We start from the raw sequence: 23690 nt of genomic DNA, 5'->3' as shown, positions 1-23690 counted from the left end.
ATCAACACATCAGCACCCATCAACTCGTCATTTACATCAGGTATAACTCCCAATGCAATCCCTCCACCCTCCCCCCTCCCCATGATAGGCCCCGGTGTGTGATGTTCCCCTTCCCGAGTCCAAGTGATCTCATTGTTCAGTTCCCACCTATGAGTGAGAACATGTGGTGTTTGGTTTTCTGTTCTTGTGATAGTTTGCTAAGAATGATGGTTTCCAGCTGCATCCATGTCCCTACAAAGGACACAAACTCATCCTTTTTTTTATGGCTGCATAGTATTCCATGGTGTGTATGTGCCACATTTACTACTGGGTACATAACGAAATGAAGGCAGAAATAAAGATGTTCCTTGAAACCAATGAGAACAAAGATACAACATACCAGAATCTCTGGGACACATTTAAAGCAGTATGTAGAGGGAAATTTATAGCACTAAATGCCCACAAGAGAAAGCAGGAAAGATCTAAAATTGACACTCTAACATCACAATTAAAAGAACTAGAGAAGCAAGAGCAAAGGCATTCCAAAGCTAGCAGAAGGCAGAAATAACTAAGACCTCATGATTTTCTTAATAGCATTTTATTTTTTTCTAGCTTAGTTTCTTGTAAGAATACAGTACATAAGACATATAACATATACAATAGGTGTTAATCAACTGTTTGCTGGCTTCCAGGAAATTAGCTGTTAGTATTTCAGTTTGGAGGAGTCAAAATTTATACATGGATGTTTGGCTGCACCGGGAGTTGGCACCTCTAACCCCTGCATTGCTCAGGGGTCAAGCATTGTGATATGATATACTAACCAAGACTTGTCACACTTTAATTTCATTGTTCTTTTATATTTTCATTTTCCCATGAAAAACAAAAAAAGATTATTCAATGCCTGCTTTGTGCCAAGAAGTGTGCAGGATGCCAGAGGTGTGAAATGAACTCCCCATATTTAAGTTATCCATATTTTGATAGGGGAATGACTCACATAAGAAGATAATTATAATATAATTTGATAAGTGCTATAATAAAAGTATGAAACAGAGCTTTGGAAGCCCTAAGCCGCTCATTTAGCTTAGGGGAACTCAGGAAATGCTTCACAAGGAGGTAACATGGATGACTGTTTTAAATGATTCGTAATGCATGGAACCCATCAGCTCAGGGCAATGTGACTGGCGGAAGGAAGGAGGACATTCACCTAGACAGAGAGTGGCAGTGTTAGGCTGTGTGCCCCAAATTATGGTGGGTATCAAACTTGAACTGTTGTCTACATTGGAACCTGTTAAGCCCAGATTCTTGACTTCTGGCCCAGACCTGACCTACCAGAACAGAATCTCTGGGCATAGCACAGTGGATTAAACATACTTGATAAGCACCTTCAGGTAATTCTGACACAAACTGAAGTTAGAATAGCAATGCACTCAGGATACATGAGGAAAAGGTGGGCCGTGCACTGTATTTCAGTGTGGATGAATTCTGATGTCTGATTTCCTACACACTCTTTTACATGTTCCTTTATCCTCTGGTTTTCTCACTGCAGCAACTAAATTTCTTCATAGCTCTACTTTCAAAGAATCCATGAAGTTAATAGTGCTCTGCCACTGAAATGAGTTTTCTTCTTCCTATTGATTAATAAACAGCGCATCGTTTGTTTTGTAAAGCTAGTACAGTTTTCTTCTCCTTTTACCTACAAGATCTTACAGTGGTTAATAAGAAACAAGGCTGCTTATCAGAAAGCCTGGTGTACAGTTAGCACAAAATAAGATGTCTCCCCCTATAGCATCCTTCTAGTCTACTCTCTCTAAATCCCTCCCTGAATTTAAACCACTTCACAGGCATCAATTAATGATATTTAATTTCTGCTGAATATAATGAATATATAATTAAGATTAAGATACTCTGAGGGCTTCCCCTAGCTTTGAGGCTGATTCTTCTTTCTGCTTAGAAGTATGTCATTTAACCTCTTTACCTCTCTCCTTCTATAATTGGGGACCATGAAACTTACCTGCCCTGAAATTTCTGAAGATTCACGATAATGTTAGCCAAATGTTTAGCACATAAAAAGTGCCAAAGAACAGCTATGTGATGTGCTGGGCAAAAGATCTCTTTCGAACACCTATGATACTTGACCCTTTCTGTGGTTCTTTTTTTCTTGGCAAATTATGTACTATTGCTTCAATGCACAGGAGGGAAGCAAGAAGATATAATGTAAATAATTAAAGCCATTGTTTAACCATCTATTTATATAAAATAAAAACAAGGAACAACAATGATGTGCCACCATAGTATCTGAAGCAATTTGAAGCCAAATATTTTAATGAAAGGTATTGAAAAAGACCAAATAGCAATATAGGGTACTGCTGGGAACTTCTTCTTCTTCTTCTTTTTTAAAAAAGAGGTCCATGTCCCTAGGTAACAAAGCAAAAGAACATGCTATATATGATCACAACTGCCTTCTGGATTATTTAGAATCTGGGAGTTATCTTTGATTCTTTTCTCTCCCTCACCAAACCTGTTGATTCTGCCACTATCTTTGAACCTGTCGATCTTTTCCCAGTTCCATTCCCCCTCTTTTATCTGTGCTTCTCTCTATTGTCTATTTTAGATATTCCTTAACTGGTCCACATGCTTTCTTTTTATATCCCTTCCAACGCATTTTTTTTTAATGCAGCAGCCATAGTGATTCTATAAAATGGTAGATCTTTTAAATTAAAAATTATTTTTGTTGAGGTAAAAATGCATAAATAATTTACCATCTTTGCCACTTTTAAATGTACAGCTCAGTAGCAATAAATACATTTGTATTCTTTTTTTTTTCCATTCACCATCTCCATCCTTGAAAAAAAGGTAAATCAAATCTTCTTTTTCACTCAAGCCCTTCAATGGCTTCCCATTGCATGTTGAATCACGTGCAACCTCCTGACCTTGAGTTAAAGAAGCCTGGCTGTGTTGACCTCTGCTTTCTTCTCCAGCTTCATTTCAAGCCAGTTTTTCTCACTATTGCTCCAGCCAATTATCCATGTGTTAGTTCTTAGAACACCCCACACTGTGTCCTCCCTCAAAGCCTTCATACACAGGCTTTCCCCTGTAGAGCCTCTATCCAAGGTGTCCCTCCTTCAATCCCCATTATTCAAATCTCAAACTAAATATTATCTGAAAAGAAAGAGCTTTTCTGGGATTAATGAAAACAAATCTCAGCAGATCTGTCTCCTTTATCTTCAGCACAGTCCGTGTTTCTTATCTTCCAAGCACTTTCCTCATGTGTAATTATCCATTTATATATTCATTTGCTTGTTCAATGTTTGTCCTCACAAAGTTGACCATAAGCTAGATGAGGACATGGACCAGGTCTGTTGAATTTACCACTGTCAGCTTAGTGCTGAGAGTACTGCCTTGGATTTAATGGATCATTGCTGAATAAACAAATGAAAAATAAGGAAGGTGGATCCTATTTCTGCAATGCCCTGAATAACTTGTATATTAAGAAAAGATCCCAGGCTGGGCGGAGTGGCTCATGCCTGTAATCCCAGCACTTGGGGAGGCCAAGGCGGGTGGATCACGAGGTCAGGAGTTCGAGACCAGCCTGGCCAACATGGTTAAACCCCATCTGTATTAAAAGCACAAAAATTAGCCAGGTGTGGTGGTATGGACCTATAATTCCAGCTACTGGGGAGGCTGAGGCAGAAGAATTGCTTGAACTCGGGCGGTGGAGGTTGCAGTGAGCCGAGATTGCACCACTGCACTCCAGCCTGGGCGACAGAGCGAGACTCTGTCTCGCAGGGGAAAAAAAATAGATCCTGGAGATAAACTGGGAGTAGGAGTTGGAAAAACTGAAATGAAACCTGAGAGGGAAGAACTGAAGAAAAATAGAGAGTGAGGGAATAGCTGTTTGTGTTGGTTAGTTGAATAAAAGCAAAAAAAAAAAAAAAAAAAAAAAAAAAAAAAAAGGAACAAAAACAAAACAAAAAACAAAAAACCTTCCCCCCAAATAAACGCAAATCACATCAAAACAAAACCCCCATAGTAAGCTGTGGAAGGACTGAGTATAATTTCTAACATTCAATATGCAATTTTTTTACATGTTCATGGTGTAAACTCCTATTTAACCTTTCCAAGTCTCCAGTAAAGTATGCCAAACATAAAGGGCATGTGTATGCATTTCCATTTTTATATGCATAAGTTATCTATTGTTGCATAACAAGTCACCACCAAAATTAGCAGTTTAAAGTAACGTATATTGAATATTTCACTGTTTTGGTGGTTTAGAAATCTGAGTATGGCTTAACTGGGTTCCCCACTTTAGGGTCTGTCACACAGCTGCCATCAGGTATTGGCCAGGACTAGGGGCTTTTCTGAAGGCTTGACTGGGGAAGAATCTGCTTCCAAGCTGTTGGACTGGGGCCATCAGTTCCTTAATGGCTGTTAGATGAAGCCCATCCTCGGTTCTTTGCCACGTGGGTCTCTTCAGTATGGCAGCTTGCTTCATCAAAGTGTGTAGTCCAGAAAGCAATAGAGAGAGTCTGCCAAAGAGATGGAAGTTGCAATCACCTAACCATGGAAGTGACATCTCATCACCTTTTCAATGTCCTATCAGTCAGAAGCCAGTAACTAGTTTCAGCTCACACTCAATGGGAGGGATTATACAGGGGATGAATACTGAGAGGTGGGGAACTTTGGGGGCTAACTTAGAAGTCACCTACTGCAGTATGTTTGTTGGTGTTTTGATTGTGTGTGTTCATATGTGTGTAAATCAAGGATGGGACTAAGCCGTACATTTAGGATAACAGAATTCAGCAGAAACAAGCTGTTGGAATCAGAGAAAGTCATGAGAAGATATATTTTCTGGAAATATGAAGATAATTTGGGAAAGTCTTTCACAGGGTGATAGAATCTATTTTATTTGGCTCTCTAGAGGCACTCAGAACTTAGGTATCCAACATACTCCAGTAATTGGATTACCCAGATCACGGTTATAACTTGCCACTTTGCTTTTCCTGACAACTCTTTTGGAAGTATAATGCACTCAGAAATGATAAATGTTTCCAAAGAGTTAGGGGGATTTGTATAGAAACAGTGGATAGATGGAGGTTTATCAGACTTTGCACAATAGATTCAATGCTGCTTAAGTAGCACAAAGATTATTTTATAGGTAATCTTGACATAAGGTCTAATTTATAAGTTCTAATTTGCAAAATCAGGGAAGGTTCTGCAGTAATCTGGCACTAGCTGTGTAATTTGTAAGCCTTCTAAGTAATTGAATTATAAAAATGTTTTATTATAAATACTAGATTATTAATATACTTATCTGACAGCAACCTATATCTCTTTGATCTAGAATCAACTGAAATGTTTTATTTATCTATGTGCCAGGCATTGTGTTAGGTCTTTCACCAGGTGCTTATAGGTTCCTCAAAGGACTCTGGTGACTAAATAATCATAAAGCTTAATGGTAGGTGAGAATTCCACTCAAAACTCTCTAGCTTGGGAAACAGGGTTATTTACAAAATAGTTCTTTTTTTTTTTTTTTTTTTAATCATACTTTAAGTTCTAGGGTACATGTGCAGAATGTGCAGGATTGTTACACAGGTATAAATGTGCCATGGTGGTTTGCTGCACCCATCAACCCATCATCTACATTAGGTATTTCTCCTTAATGCTTCCCTGCCCTAGCCCCCCACCCACTGACAGGCCCTGGTGTGTGTTTTTCCCCTTCCTGTGTCCATGTGTTCTCACGGTTCAACTCCCACTTATGAGTGAGAACGTGAGGTGCTTGTTTTCTGTTTCTGTGTTAGTTTGCTGAGAATGATGGTTTCCAGCTTCATTCATGTCCCTGCAAAGGACATGAACTCATCCTTTTTTATGGCTGCATAGTATTCCATAGTGTATAAGTGCCACATTTTCTTTATCCAATCTATCATTGATGGGCATTAGGGTTGGTTCCAAGTGTTTGCTATTGTGAACAGTGCTGCAATAAACATACATGTATATATGTCTTTATAGCACAATGATTTGTAATCCTTTGGGTATATACCCAGTCATGGGATTGCTGGGTAAAATGGTATTTCTGGTTCTAGATCCTTGAGGAATTTCCATACTGTCTTCCACAGTGTTTGAAGTAATTTACACTCTCACCAACAGGGTAAAAGGGTTCCTGTTTCTCCACATGAGCATGGGCTATCTTTTCATTTATTTGTGTCTTCTTCATTTTTTTTCAGCGATGTCTTACAGATTTAAGTGTACAGCTCTTTCAGCTATTTAAATTTATTCCTATGTATTTTATTCTTTCTGATACTATTGTAAATGGAATTGTTTTCCTAATTTTTGGGGGAGGGTAGTTTGTTTTTAGTGCATATGAATGCAACTGATTTTTGTATATTTTTATTCGGCAACCTTACAGAAGTCATTTACTAATTCTAACAGTTTTATATTGTGGAGTCTTTAGGGCTTTCTATACCTAAGATCCTGTCATCTGCAAACAGAGACAATGCATTACCTCCTTTTTGATTTGGATGCCTTTTATTTCTTTCTCCTGCCTAATTGCTCTGGCTAGGACTTTCAGTACTGTGTTGAACAGGTGAGAGTGGGGACATCTCTTGGCACTGAGTTGTGCTGCCTTTCAAGAGGGGTGATGTGGATAATGTGAAACTGTTCTTTTTACTCTCATCAATGCATCTCGCTCACTTTTTTCATGCTAATAATGTAAGAATATAATTGGTGACAATAAATGCCTTTGTTCTGATTGATAAATGAGCGTATATGTGGTAGTTGAGAGTCTGAGAGCAGTGACAATGTTTAATAAAAGCTAGCAGAAGTTAGTAGTGATATCACCCGATTGCCTGACAGGGTGACTTGCTTTGCCTTTGAAAACATGGGAGAACCGGCTACATTGCCTCTGTCAATAGAGAGAATTACTGAAACCTCAACAAAATACCAGCCCCTCATACCTTCCAAAAGTGTGACTAGACTTTTCCAAGTGATAGATGCTTTTCTCCTTCCATAGTTTATTCTTATTAATCTCTAGGAAAGAATAGCCAATTCTTATAACATTTTAGATGACATGGAGGCCATGGAGGAGCACTGCTGAGAAGGGGCTGCTGTGGGGAGCATTGCAGACTGAAAGCCTGGGAGCTGAGGCCATGCTTCCCCCAAGCTGCTACCAGCCAATGACTGAGCATAGCAGTGACTGGGCTGGTATGGGGCCATTTCTCTTGAGTGCCACACTCTTCTAACAGGCAGAAACTCCCCTCTGGCCTAGCTGAGACTTTCTCAGTACTGTGCTGTGGTATGCAGCTATCCCTACTCAATTCTCTCCGCTGCCTCTCCTTTCACAGGTGTCAGATCTATATCCCTACCTGAAAGCTCTTTCCACCTATTTCTGCTCTTTGCTCCTCTGGCCTTCATGGGTGATAGATTTACTGGTTCTCGTGAGCATGTCTAATGCCATCTTTGTGTCAATGTCTCAGAGGACCTGAACTGGCCCATGTGGTAAATACACCATCCCAAGTGAAAATTGGGCCATATAATATTATAATGAGCATGCTCAGTGTCTGAAATCAGCCTGCAGAGGTTGGAAGGGTAAGAAGGGTGGGAATGTCATTGGGAGACTTAGATTTCTCAATTTGATCTCAGTGGGGTTATATTTTGGGCACTGCATTTTATTTAAGAAATCAGAGCAGAAATCTTAGAATATTAGACTCTTAGGACAATTCTTTCTTTTTAAAAGAGGATTTCCAAGTTTGGGATGTATTTCAGTTTCTAGGACAATTAAATCACTAAGGGCACCAAGTTTGCGTAACATATCAGATGGATGAGGTGTTTCATGATAATATTTAAAAAAAGTCAGTGGGTTGGGAAACGCATATTTGGATCAAGCTTATCTGTTTTCTATGTTTTTAGATATATGTAGATGTGTGCAGTGGGAAGGTTGTCATTGACTGGGAGCAAAACCTGGAATGTGAAAAGTTAGTTTATCCAATAGTTAGTAAAACAACCCAAAATTCATACTTCTCTGGTAAATCATGAGAGCCTGGAGTCACAGCAGGATTAGCATATTTGTTGTGAAAAACCTAAGAGAGATTCTGGTCTTTAGAATGGGAGGGGTCATGTCCATCTTGTGCCTCAGTCTATCCCCAGCCCTCTACACCATGCCTCATGCATGGTAGATGGTCAAAAAAAATTTGCTGAAAAAAAATGAAAAACGGTATGTTCGGGGTAGTTTAAACTGTAAGTAAATGTGATTAAACAGGACTTCGACCATTTTGATATGTAGAATAATAGAACTAACCACAACTCGTTACAGTCATGTTTGTTCTTCTATGATTACTGTTTGTTTTTACACTGATTACTTCTTATGCGATTGATAAATGTGGGAATGCTTTGGTTTGAATGTATATGTGTTCCTCCAAGATTCATATGTTGAAACTTAATCATCAAGGGAATGAAATCAGGGACTGAGGCCTTTGGGAAATGACTAAGTCTTCAAGGCTCTGCCTTTGTGAATGGGACCAATGCCCTTGTGAAAGAGGTTTCAGAGACCTGCCTTGTCCTTTCATCTCTTCTGCTATGTGAGGACACAGGATCTGTACTTCCCCTTTGCCCTTTTGCCATTTGAAGATACAGCAAGAAGGTGCCATCTTGGAAGCAGAGAAAGACCCTCACCAGACACTAAACGTGCCAGTCCCTTGATCTTGATGATAAATTATTTCTATCATTTATGAGTTATAAGTTACTCAGTGTTTTTTTTTTTTTTTTTTTTTTTTTTTAATAGCAGCAAGAATGGATGAAGACAGATAGGGAAGTTGGTATAATGTGAAAGAGGTATTGATTCATACAAGATTTTTCTGAGTAGTAATTTTTTTAAGTAATTGGAGCGAGCTCTCTCACAATTAAAGCCTTAGCAATATATAAACTCCATATAAAACTCTACAAAAGTATCTCTTTTAGTGCAAGCTATGCCTTTACTTCACCATGTAAAGCTACAGTGAAACACAAGTGTACAGGAAGGTGATGTGCTGACATTTCTTTCCTTATTAAAACAATGGATTAACAAAACAGGCTACAGTCTGGATAAGATTTTTGATTCTGATGAACATGTCTCTATTAGAAGCAAATGCCCTCCAGGAAGTACATTTCAGGAAACTGCATAAGCCCCAGGGTTTAAGTTGCGAAGAACTAACTGTGATACTAGACACCAATCCCAAGCGTAGTTTAATGTATTTGTGAGGGTTTTTTAATGGATTGCTATTGTTTTTGTGTTCTCTGGGTATAATACATTTTGCAACTTCTGTTTCAACCCTATTTTTTCCCCATAGCCAATGTTTTATTTGCCGTGCGATTTTACAGTAAAGCATGTGCTTTCCGCCCCCTAGAAACTTATATAGTAAATAGTATGATAGCAGGAATGCGTGTATTTAAAAGAAAAACAATAGACTAACTTGGTTAAGAATTCAGCTCTAGAGTGAAATTGCTTAGATTTAAGTTTCAGCTTTGCCATTTTCAAGTGGCATATACTTGGGCATGGCACTGAACATTCTGTGCTTTGGTATCTACAATGGTAAAATGGGAATAATAACAGTATCTATTTCATTGGGGTTATTGTATCACAAGAGCTTAGGAAAGTGTCAGGCACATAGTAGGTGGTCAATCCATGAATGTAGGTAATTATTACGGAATAAAGCAGCTTATTTCCAGACTAGGCCACATAAGGCATATTTCATCTTGATATGTGGAGACATAGCATGATTTCATTACTGGAATCTTAATATAGGCATTTCCTTAGGGCTTGACATGTAGTTCTTTGTAGAAGTTCCAGGAGCCAGTTCTCTTTTGAATTTGTATTCACTATTGCCACAACCTGTTTTTTTAAATTTCCTCTGTCTACAGTCACTAGACTGTGACTTAAATTAAATTATAACTTTGAAACTGAATTTCCTCAAGTTACTTGTGCTCCATACAGTACAGCCATAACATACTTACTCTTCTTTGACATTTTCTCTTCCTCTTTTTTTTTTTTTTTTGATAAATGCTGACCTGCTATGCCACCTACCTTATATGTGAAATTGATACAGTGTAATGGAAACAAGATGTAATATCAATAACATGATCTATCACAAACACAGCTAAAATTGCAAAGCATATGTCCAAAATTAAGTGATACAGAATTAAAGTATACTTTTTCTTTTTTTTCCCCAGAGAAAGGCTGAAAAATACCCAAAGATTAGCACAAAGACTAAAACCTCTTAGTCCCTTAAGCAATGTTTGTATTCTTGGGAACATGTGGGAAAACTGGGTGAGTGGTGTCCTTGGAGTTTGCTTTAAAAGTCAGATCTTTTGAAAAATGTTTATTCATGTCCTTTGCCCACTTTTTGATGGGATTTTTTTCTTACTGATTTGTTTGAGTTCCTTGTAGATTATGGATATTAGTCCTTTGTCAGATGCATAGTTTGCAAATATACTTGGGTGACGGGTGCACTAAATCTCAATTCACCACTATAGAATTCATCCATGTAACCAAAAACCACTTGTACCTCAAAAGCTACTGGAATAAAATAAAATAGATTAAGATGTCTGGGTTGACATGTCTTTTCCTAAATGCTTAGCTTTCCAAAGTAGCCATTCATCCTCAGGGTTAAACAGTGCTCTCTCCCAGCTTAATATTTTACAATGACTTGCAAAATAGTGAGCCAATTATACTATCACTGGATTAAGCCTAATGATCAAGCTAAGTGACAGGTTGGACAAAAAGATTTCAAAGGTCCTTGAATTCTGTTAAATACTCATTAATAATAATAGGAGTTACCAACATCTGAGAACAAATTGTTGTATGCATCCTGCTTCCTTCCATTCATGGTAGAAGAGTAGTATCATAAGAAAAGCAGACACTTTGGCAGAAAAGATACCATATGGAGACTAGAGATGCCTGTTTTCAAATTCTTTATTGGATTGGGTAGGGTATTCTAATATGAATACACATGAATAAAATTATGATAAGGGGAAAAATAAATTATGTATTAAGCACATATGTCATGTTCTGTGATCAACATCTATTATTTTATTTAATTCCCCCATAAAAGAAACCCCACAAAAACCCTGTGACTTAGGCATTCTTATTATTTAGCTAAAGGATCAGGCTCAGATAAATTGAGAATGAATAGCATTGCTCAAAACCTGCTTTCTTTCCATCACATCAAGCCTTGCCTTAGGCACTTCCTACTTCCATACCTCTCACTTGACTCCTAGTCATGTTGATATTTCTCCTAATCTCAGACTACTTGGACTTTATTCTCTCTTCTAATAAATTGTCTCACTTTTATCCTGTTCATGTCGGAATTTTAAGAAGGGTGTCAGGATCAGAATGTCACCAGAACAGGTCAGCTAGTTGTCTAGAGTAGACCTCAGGGTGCTTCTGGCTTTGTGAATTCACTGTACTCCTTAATCTAACTCTCAGCCTGTGGGTTTGGAACCATGTTTTTTGGGAATGATGAGAGTGACTGTTTCTTATGCTGGACTCATGTTAACTGCATTTGTAGACAGTGATACATAAAACCAGATAATCAGTTGATTTCATTATAATAAGGAATAAATTGGCCAGGATCTTGGACATACATTCTGTGGCCAATACCTTCTTTCTTTGTAGACATGTGTTTTAAGAGACCACATTATAATCACAAAGTTCCTGGTGAATATTGAGCTAGAACAGAAAGAAATTAATAATTCTATGGGTATTGAGGACATCTGTTAAACTAGCATAGCACATTCATCCCCAAAATATACACATGATACACCAAAGAAGCAAGTCAAATCCTTGGGCATTTAAGAATCTCAGTGGGCACGGTCAATGCTGTTGGTTTTTAATATGTATTTTTTTTTTACCTTGTCTCATACGTGCTTGGGTTCCTGACAATTCACTTTCTGATTGTCTCATTACTGAAATCTTGTTCATTCAAGGGCAAACTTCTACAACTTAATGTGACTTTATACATGTGTGTTTCAATTTGTTCTGTGTTGATTTTTTAGTTACAGTGTCAGGTGGAAATCTTATTTCTTTTATTTGGAAATGAATTTTGGGTTGGATGGGGGCCAAATAATGCTTTTTTGAAATCCCTGTGTACATCTCAAAGCCACAGATGCCAGATTACTTTTCAAAAGATAATGGAAATTATGCCTTTGAACAGAGATGTGTGAAAGATTACATTCTTGTAAGTTATATCCAATTACAGTTTAGTGAGGTATTAATAATAGGACATTATATCATATTTTGCTTCAGGAATTTTGTCTATTATGATAAGAACTCTTACATATGTAGGTGCTTTTTCTCCAAAAATATCTTAGGAGAAAACACAGCAAACGGCTGACTCCAGGATGGGATTGAGGGAGCCCTGGGAAAGCCTTATAGGCCTCAAATATTTTCCTCACCATCTGTCTGTTATTCAACCTTTAAAACTAATTGCTTGGCATCTTAAAGTTTTTGTCATTTTAGAAAGTCTCTTTTTAGAATGCAGATGCACCTGGGTTATTTAATGTGTTAGCCAACTTTTAACAAATTACATCATTAAACAAAATGCAGATGTAATTTCAGTGTCTGAGAATTCTCTAGAAAAATTTAATTTTGAAAATGTAATGTAATATAAGTATATTCTGGATCATCTGAATGACTACCTTGTAAATGAGTGCTGCCTTCTAACTTAAAGCCTGAATTCATGTTTTTGTTCTTGTCAGTAACCACTACTATTACTTAATTGTCACTTGTTCATTAATAATGAGATATTTGTTTGAAATAGGACAAATACTAGTAGATTACTCTACAAACAAGGTTACTTAACAATTTAAAGTCCAAAAAAAGATGGAAGAGATAAGTCCTTAGCAAAGTGTATTGGAAGCAGATTGCACCTGGTGAGTTGCTATCTGGGTGACTACTGATTTGAAGCAAGTGGATATTTAAATCTTGCTCATAAAGTGCCCTGATTGAAATCCAGCTTTATCAATTATCCCCTGAATTTGAATTGAAGGAGGTCATTTTTGCCCATTAACTTGACCCTTATAGGAAAATTTCAAATGACAGATTCTCAGTTGTGAAAAATAGGATGCATTTCTCTATTGCAAGAGATTGAACTTATTTGGAGAGATTTTTCACCACAGAGCCACATAGTAGCTTACTTTTTCTTTTTAGGAATTTTTGGATTGATTGCTCATATACAGACTAGGTTTAGAAGATTCTTTGATATTGATTTACCAGTTTCAAGTGTTATAGATCCAAAAAATGTTTTCCTTTCTCTTTTAAGTGGACATACACCATTGAGCTTAATTTATCCCCTGAGTTCAGGATATTATTTAAATTTCTGAAAAAAAAATGGCTAAAAACTCTGAGGATTGTAGTTGTTGTCATCTTCAACAAGGCCCTTTAGTTAATATAATACTAAATCTCTGTTAACAGAAACTAGAAACAACAGGTTCTGTGATGAAGATTCCATGCAAATGGAAACTCAGTTCTGATTGAAAAACTCTAGTCCTTGCCATGTTGTGGGTACATCTATGTCTAACTTCTCTCAATGTAACTGGGTTAGGAAATTCTTGGCATAGATTTTGGAGAAATGTTTAAAATGAAAATTGTGCTTGGATTCTACTGCTTACCACAACATCCAATTCTTTTGCTTCTCCTCCCTTTTAAATCCCTACCTCATCTTTTGATTTTCTTTTCCTCCTTTCTGATTTGAAGACTACTTTATGTATTAGTACTTATGTTTTATTACATTCTCCATTTTTTATTCTTATTTCTTCATTCTCTGGGAAAGGAAAAAGAGAAAAGAAAGAATTTTCATTGATGCTGGCATTTATATGACAGTTTGTCAGTCCACATACCCTATAAGGTAGGTGAACTGAGGTCGTGAATATGTAAATAACAACCTTAAGATAAATAACTGATAAATGATAGAAACACTTTTTAAATTAATGCATCAGAAAGAAGTACTTCATCTCTAGTACATTGTTTATCTTGCTACATAATCTCTTTATATATAATATAGACATTATCTAACCACCTATCTGTATATGCTTAATACCCTCAGATATTAATATATTAATTTTATTTTATTTTTATTTATTTTTCCAGGATCTTCCCCCTCCCCTGCACACTTACAGGAAAGCAGAATGATTTGGGGCAAATATTTGGGCACCAAATGTTTGTTGAATGGAAAACATATCTTAAAAGCTTACCTTTAGAATATTTCTATTCCAATTTGTTCTTATAGTATATGTAGTGTGAGGTATTCATAGCCACAGATACAAGATACAATCAAAGCACCTAAATATAGTTTACTTTCCTTTTTCCATTAAAGGCACCAAATCCAAAGTTCAAAGACAAGCATACAGAATCGTCTACATTGTTTACCATCAGAATTTATATTCACCAAGAACAGAATTAACATTATCATTTCAGAACTGAAAGGGTAAAGACAGATATAAAAATTAAGTTAACTTAGACATAAGGATTACAAACTAAGTGTATTTATCTTTAGAGGTAATCAATCATTGCTTGTGCTAGAGATCTATAAAAGGTTGGCCTCAGAACTTACTATAGGGACCTTATCCTTTCCTCTACAAATTGCTCAGTTCCACCAAAGCAAAGACACTATTCCCTACTGAGGGCTAAATAAATGACAAGCTTGAAGTGGTGAAAAATAAATTCCTTCTCTGAGTTACTTGAGTAAAAAGCTGTGTGAACAAAAAATTCACACATTTCTCTTCATATAATGGAAACTTACCACTTTTTACAATGCTGTGCTTATTTCAGAAGCTTAGGAAATTCATTAGAAGGGGGAAGTATATTTGGGATATTAGTTCCACCATGCCCACAAATAATGGAGAAAAACATTGGGAATTGAAATTGCTTGGTCTCTTCAACCCCTAAAACTCTTATCTATGTTATTATAGTCTAAATACTTTTCATACATATAAACATTTTCTGGTAACCAGGGACAACTTATTTATGCACTTTATTTTCACTGCATGTCTATAGGAATGCAAAAATGTAAACATTGATCTACATAATCGTGTACATAGATTAAGGGAAACTTCCTGAAACAGTGTGAATTAGATCATTAAAAAATAGTGAAATTGCAGTTAACAGCTTATTTGCTGAAAGTAGATATTTTAATTATTCTACATAGTTTAAATTCATGAATAACTTATTAGTCACTCATATCCTGTTTTTTTTTCTTTTCCTGTTCGTAATCCTGGTGAGCCTCTGATGTTTGGATCATAGTCTTTAATGCTTTTTTATTTGAATTCTTACTCAGGAGGCCTGAGAAATGATATGGCCAGCCAGAATTGATGAAATTGTTACAGATCACCATGAGATTGTATAATTCATTTTTTGAAATAGTACCAAGAAAATGTAATCAGTATACTAGAAGCAAGAAGACTTTTTTTTTTCCCCCAATGTAGGTGACATGAGAAGATACTGAATTATAGGAAACTCCTATATGTCTGTTTCACTTATTTTTGTTTCTAGGCTCTAAAAGAAAGAGCACTAACTAGGAGTTATGAGACCTGGATTTGACTTTGACCTCATACATACAGATTTTTCTTGGCTACATTACTTCGCTGTGCTACAATTCCCTGGACACTGCCACCAAAACCCCCTGTGTCTCCCTTGCCATCCCCTTCCTTATTTACTCATCCCCAAACTTATCTGGCTTCTTTCATTTCTGGAATAAAAGAAGCTCTTTCCTGCCTCACTGCCTTAGCACATTATTTCCCTTCTTCCCTTTTTGTCTAATTGTCTCCTAATCATTCTTCAGGTCTTAATTAATAATCACTTTCTCAAATAGGCCTTTGCCAAGTCTACTCTCTAAATGAGGCTCCTGTAATGTTCTTATAGAATCATATGTTGTATATTAGTACTATGCATATATCACTACTTATAAATGTAAGTTTAATTTCATAATTCTTATTGTCTGGATGGAGTAGGCTATATGTTTCATTGCAGCAGGAAGTATGTCTAGTACATTGTAGATGCTCAGTAAATATTTTAGAAACTAACGGATGAATAAATTAGTGATAAGAATGGGGGTAGAAAAAATAATCTTAATAATTCCATCCATTTTGAACAGACTATGATACTAGGGTAAATTAATGGCTTCATTTCCATCCAAACCAAGTTCTGAAAGTTTTATCCTAAACCACGCCTTATGCACACAGTCAATAATTGCAAGAAAGTATTTTACAATATACTCAGGGTTTTGTACCTTCATCCAGCCACTCATAATTTCATTCATACCAAGAGGTTAATCTCTGAAAATCAAATCTGATCTCACCAGTTTCTTACTAAAACCCTGACTTCATTCCTCACTGTATATAACCTAGAGTCCAAACTCCTTGGAATAATATGCAAAGGCCTTACCTACCTAGTCTTCCAGAGTCCTGCATTCTGCCATTTCAGACATATGCATAGTTCCCAGAATTCATGGTGCTTTAATTTTTTTCTTTTTCCTCTTAATGTCATGTCTTTGCCCTTGCTGTGTCCACTTTCTCGAAAGTCTGTCTCCTCCTCCCTCTTTTTAAGCTTTTGTTCACTAGGAAAATTCCAACTCAACCTTGAATCTTTGGCTGAAATTTTGAATGCCTACCCATTTTTATATCCTACCAAAGACCAAATAACTTTATCCTGTGCATGATTCTGTTATGGCATTTGGATTTCTGTAATCATTTATCTACACATGACCGTTTCCTCTTAACATTGTCAGTCCTGAAAGATAATGGTTGCATTCTTATCATATGTCTCCTTGATCCCTACCGCAGTGGCTGGTACATGTTAGGTAGTTCATGAATGTGCAGTGAAGGTAGGTGAGAATTAAATTGCTGTATTAAAGGTTTAGCCCATGTTTTCAGGTGCTTCAGATATAAGTCAGAGAAATTGGTCTTTAGCCTCCCAATTTTATCCTAATATTCCAAAATTTATTAATAAAAATCATTTTATGGATTTGTCTTTATAAAGTTAAAGCTACAAATCAATTTTTTTTGGATAATTTTACTTACAAATTATTTTACTTGTTTTCTCTGAAAACTTACCCTTTTTTTTTTTTTTTGTATTTTTAGTAGAGACGGGGTTTCACCATGTTAGCCAGGATGGTCTTGATCTCCTGACCTCGTGATCCGCCCGCCTCGGCCTCCCAAAGTGCTGGGATTACAGGCGTGAGCCACTGCGCCTGGCCCTACCCTTTTTTTTTGCATTTAAAAAATAGTTGATTCAAAGCAGACTGAATCATGTATGCAGAAATAGTGTTCCCTAGATTTTGGGGGTTGTAATTCTGAATATATCTGCTTTTTTGTAACGTTTTAAAATAGGAAGTTATTGTTTGACCATTTAATCAGCTTTGTGTTTAATTTCACTTTCGATCTTTACCTTCCATATTTATTAATTAGTAGTCATTATCTGCTTTTTTTCTATGATAAAAATGCATTATCAAATCTGCACTTTTTTCAATGGAACATTCATTTTTTTCCTTGGAGTAATCATAATTTATTTTCTGTTTTCCAAGATGTTGGAAATAAAATCAACAGTTTTGTTTCTGATTTTAATGAAAAGAAATTCTGCATCACATCATGATACGGTACTCATTAATATATTTCCTCTTATTTTTCTGACCTGTTAATTAATCCTTAACTCAAATACCAAATCACTGATTATTCCCTTTGAAGGTAAAGCTTTATTGAGTTACAAAGCTCAAACCAGTTTGCTTCATGTGTGGGTGCCCATGGTTGGGATTTTTCAGTCACGTGAACTTTTATTGTCATTTTATTCCATGTTCAACCTGATACGTATGGATGACAGACTGGAAAAATCCAATCAACATTTCCTTTTAAGTAAGGACAATGAAATATCAAAGATATGATGCAAAGAACAAAACTCTCATCTTTCAGGTTTGTGCCTGTAAAAAAATTCAAACTCTAATACAAAGACAGGAAAAGGGCAGTTTTAAGAACACGTGGTTTAGAGTTCATCCAACACTAATAAAACACAAGTTTTACAGGAAGAAAAAATCTTTCCCAATACTTTAATAGTCTTTTAAAAATTATTTCCATTTACTGAAGAGCTAAGTGCTACTGTGCCCTTGCTCCTGTCTGGCCTCTAAATTATTTCAGAATAAGCAGGGAGTCGAGCCTCCCTGAGACTGTGAGACAGCAGGTGGTCCCTCTGCTGCAGCCTGGGCATCTTATAAAGGGCTCAATTGCTCCCCATAGGCTGCCATTCCATCTTGCTGAGACTCAGACTACCTTGACTGAATGCTCCAGCAGCAGGACTTTTATGGACGAATACATTGCAAACTGACAAGAGAAGGCATTTGATAACCAGAAGGGCTTCTTCCCTAATGTCAGTTTTAAGCAACGAGGCAGGTGCTATGAAGTGCATAGAGTCTTTTATAGGTTGAGGGATTAGAGAAAAGATGTGAGAGGCTGTCTCCTTCGTGTGCCATTTTACCTCAGAGATAACTCATAGCATTTTAAAACAAGGACCTAATAGCTCAGGAATATCTTTATCCCCTCCAAATGGAATCAAGCATGTGACTGTCAACTGGAGATTACACAAGCAGCCACACAAAATTTAAGTGTAAAGGAATATGTTTCTAGGAATATTTATTCTATTAATTATTCTGTTTATGGCAAAGTGTTTAGAGAGGGAAGGAGAAATTGACAAGAGGTCTTAAAGGGAAATTAAAACGTATTTTTGCTTTATATATTTTATATTTTAAATTTTTTGTTACAATAAAAATGCTATCTATTTTTAAAAAATATTTTCTTAAATATAAACGTCTTAAAAATGTTTTGTGTATACTGACCTATGCGAGCTTTTCTAAACTTGGTAATAATTTACCTGTACCAGCTTTGCAATAACTAATATTTTGAGAAGGTATTACAATTTTTAGTATTCACTTTATGATTGCCCTTTACCATTAGTTAGAGCAAGGAAAATAATTGACCAACTGGAGGAAATAATATTTAGGGGACAGCAGAAGGTCCCCAACTAACCTACCAGTGATCATTGTCATCATCATCATCATTATCATCATCATCAACATCATCAAGCAGCAGTTTTTAAACTGTCCATCTGAGCATGGCATGGCACAGCACTCGACAAGGTTAATGAAACGGAGTGTCAAGGACTGTCATTTCAATGTTCTCATTCCTACCACAGACTAAACATCAGCATGATCATATACACACAAATAGAGACAATTCCACCCCTGTAAAAACACTGGCTACAAAATGATTTTAGAGATGGCACTAGCCATTTCTAATCGAGGAAATCAAAATGCCACATAGGACATTCTGTTACGATGTCCTTTTTTAAGCAGTACAACTTTATCAGGTAGTTGTTTGAGAAAATATTTTGTAATACTATGGTTCTGACCTATACAGCCTTTGGTAAATGATTTTTTCTCTGAAATACTGGCATTACCATAGAAAAGTTAATTGCAAACAATAAAATTACAGTAGTTCTTAATCAATACATTTTTTGCTGCTGCCAGGACAGGACATGTTATTCTAGTGATATTTACTAGAATAATTCTTTTTTTAAAGCTAAGGATGAGTACTCTTTTTCATCACTAAATTTTCTACTATTGACATAACATGAGCTTCAGGAGCATTAAAGAATATAATTTTTTCTACCTGTTGTTGATTCTAACAATCACCTTTATCTCTCTTGATTGGTTTAGAAATAGATATTGTCTTTAGACCTTAAAAGGAAAAATGAAAATGAATTTAAATTTGATATGGTAAAGTTCACCATATGAAAAGCATCTTTTTTGCTATTGGTGTTCATGAGTTCCAATAAAGCCTCCTTGTAAATGATATAAATTGGTTCTTCTGAAAATTGCTGCTATTGATTCTTTTTATGAAGCTCCTTTACTTCTTTTGGAAGGGTTAAGGAAGAATAACAGAAGTTGATATGGTGTCTGTGAGAGCTTGTCTTCAACATATACAACAAAGAGAGTCATGACTAGTTTTGAAAAGGAAGGCAAGAACTCAAGTTGTGGTGCTTTGTTTGAGCACCTATTTCTCTGTTATTGAAAGATTCTGGTAGATAATACTATTAGTTGTACAGTTGCCACATCAAGCTTTCTCTAATTGAGAAGATAGTTTGCTTTAGCAGAATGACTAGTGAGAAATAGAGTATCAAGGACTTTATTCTGCAAGTAGGCTTTGGGAATTACTCTGGGAACAAGGATTATTATTTCCAAATTTTCAGTGTCACCTAATGTCATGGGTTCTCAATATATGGCCCTCAATAATGATGATGTAGTATTAATTAACTTCACAAAAACACTTTACCTGGAAATATTATTGAGAGGTAGAATCGACTGTCATAAGAATATCACTGAGTTTCTAAGGGGACTTTGTGAATGTGTGGCAGGCTGTGTTAGACTTGATTGTGTTCTGCTGATAAATTTTTTTATGAAAATCAAGTAAAATAAATTGTGCAGTGAGTGCAGATTTATTATATACATGCTTGTTTGCTTAGATGAGGGTGCGGCACGGAACAAGCACATCTTTTGTTCTGCCACACTTAATCCTTCAGCAAAGCTCTTATGACTCAATATGCTATTGGTGTCATTGAAAAGATCCTGAGTCAGTCATCTAGAAATGCTCCTACATAAAGACTCACAAGAGATTACAGATAATTTTTCAGAGTAGGGACAGTCAAATGGACTTAAGCCTGAAGAAAATGTAGTTATATAAGGAGTCTAAAAGCAGTAAAAATTTTCCATTAACTACACAGAAGAGAAAACCATTACCATTCTGCCATTTCAGCAATATGATATAAAACAATGCCTTGATAAAAGATAAAAACTAATCTATAAATCCAGTCTATGCTTGAGGAGGATGCATTCACAGTGGCACTAAACATGAGTTTAAATTGCATGTAGACAACCTCAAGACCTTCTCAGTGGTGGTCAACCTCAATATGATTGTGAAACTCAGAAACTTGGCCCCATGACAAAATTGGTTCTGATTTCCTCGAGAGGCTTTGTTAAGTTAACTTATAAATCTCATTTAATGCAAATGCAGCAGCAGTAGCATTTGGGATTTGGGCCAATTCACGAGCATTGGTGGAATATCACAAAGTCCAAATGGAATGTATCTATTTAGCATCTATTATGTGCTGCAGATTGTGCTGGGCATTTTGGGAAAAACAAATAAGCTATAAAAAATAGGAAGACCAAATTAAATTATTTTAGTGGTGATATTTACATGCATGGCAGAAAAGGTAATGAATCACTAAAGCAGTTTTTAGTTAAATTTAAACTTTTTTTTTCTTTTTGAGACAGAGTCTCACTCACTCTGTCACCCAGGCTGGAGTTCAATGGTGTGATCTTGGCTCACTGAAACCTCCACTTCCTGGGTTCAAGCGATTCTTCTGCCTCAGCCTCCCAAGTAGCTGGGATTACAGGTGCCTGCCACAATACCCAGCTACCTTTTTTTTTTTTTTTTTTTTTTTTTTTGGTATTTTTAGTAGAGACGGAGTTTCACCATGTTGGCCAGGCTGTTCTGAAACTCCTGACCTCAAGTAATCCACCCTCCTCAGTCTCCCAAAATGCTGGGATTACAGGTATGAGCTACTACATTTGGCCCAAATCTAAAATTTTCTGAACAGAACATGAAGGGTTAAAGAAATTCACAAGAAGAGGTTCCATTGTGAGCTGTAGTACCCGGGCTGTGTGAGTAAAGTAGATCTTGGGCTATGCATTAAAAAAGTGTTTTTGGGAATGATATTGTGGGACAAGGTTTAGATTTATCTTGGTTGGATTAGCAATTACATAGTATGACTGGAAATTGGCTATGTAAATATCAATAAAGAAAAAAAAATCTGCTAAAGGACACACTTAGAAAAGTAGTTAGATAATCTTGACATGTGGAAATCAGAGAAATAGCAGCTCATGCAGATGATAGATGACCACAGGCAGAGCCAAAGTTTGTAAATATTAGCAGAAGCAACTGAGCAGAATACTTACTACATATAAATAATGATTTTATCAACCTTTGCAAATGTGTTTGATGTGAACGAGTATCAAGAACTGTATATTCACACTTTTGCATTAGAATATATATATCCATAGATATTCATAGATTCATATATGTGTAAATATCATGTACGAGGTAAGAAGATGATGCGTTAACATAATTTGAAATCATATGAAGTAATTAACATAGGGGCTGGGCATGGTGGCTAATGTCTGTAATCCTAGAACTTTGGGAGGCCGAGGCAGGTGGATCACCTGAGGTCAGGAGTTCGAGACCAGCCTGGCAAACATGGTGAAACCCCATCTTTACTAAAAATACAAAGATTAGCTGGGCATGGTGGTGGGCACCTGTAATCCCAGCTACTCGGGAGGCTGAGGCAGGAGAATTGATTGAACCCGGGAGGCAGTGGTTGCAGTGAGCCGAGATCTTCTCTTATCTAAGGTCAGATAAGACCTTGCACTTCTCTGGCCGGGTGCGGTGGCTCAAGCCTGTAATCCCAGCACTTTGGGAGGCCGAGGCGGGTGGATCACGAGGTCAGGAGATCGAGACTATCCTGGCTAACACGGTGAAACCCCGTCTCTACTAAAAATACAAAAAACTAGCCGGGCGTGGTGGCGGGCGCCTGTAGTCTCAGCTACTCGGGAGGCTGAGGCGGGAGAATGGCATGAACCCGGGAGGCGGAGCTTGCAGTGAGCCGAGATCACGCCACTGCACTCCAGCCTGGGAGACACAGCGAGACTCTGTCTCAAAAAAAAAAAAAAAAAAAGACCTTGCACTTCTCTCCTAACTTCACAGGGAATTTGCACTATGCATGAACCCTCCTCTTTGCCATATCTGTAATCTCTTACTGTTTATTTGGTCCTTCCAAACAGATTTTAGATATACACAGGACTCTCTGATGTTTAAAATAAAATGAAAGAATAAAATGATATTAAATACAAAATGCATCTTGTCAAGTCAATTTTAATTATTTTTCAGGCCTAATCTTAAATATTATCTGTTGGGAAAATGTTTTCTGACTACCCAAATGTAATGTCTCTGGTTGTGTAAAACTTTTTACTTATTTTTGAAGCACTTAGTACAAATTTTATTGATTGGTAATTTGTGAATTGATCGGTTTATTGAGCTCCTTCTCTGCTGGGCTGTAACTTCTTCATCAGCCATGTATTTCCACAGCACTGAATTCTCAGTGCCTACCACAGTGCCCAGCACATAGTGGTCCTAAACTACTATTTGTGATCTTTCTCACATGTGAAATTCCTATGTGTACCTGGGCCCTTCAAAGATGTGCCAGATGGAAAGAAGACTTACACATCTCATACATGTTATCAGGCTTTATCTTCCTCATCTATTTTTTTTTCTCATTTGTCTGCACTCTGAGTTTTGTATGCCCAGGTTGAAGGAAAGGAATGACTTAGCTTTATTCCAACACAAACTTTGAGGGGCATTTCCTAAATACCTAACCCTGTAGCTTGCACATGTGTCTGCAGCTTTGCCATCTCATATTAGTCCAGTCCCATGATAAAACATAAGCAATAGAAATGTAACCTGAATGATCATTACCCTAACAGAATTTTAGATTTTTATATGACTGATTCTGAACTCTTGGTTTCTAATAACTCTAGAGCTACATGATAGGATAACATAATTGGGGTATAATTAGTGTAGCCCTTTCAGCTTTC

Source organism: Macaca thibetana, chromosome 6 (genome assembly GCF_024542745.1).
Source record: "Macaca thibetana thibetana isolate TM-01 chromosome 6, ASM2454274v1, whole genome shotgun sequence".
NCBI classification, from domain to species: Eukaryota; Metazoa; Chordata; class Mammalia; order Primates; family Cercopithecidae; genus Macaca; species Macaca thibetana.
Note: the sequence above shows the minus strand (reverse complement) of the source record.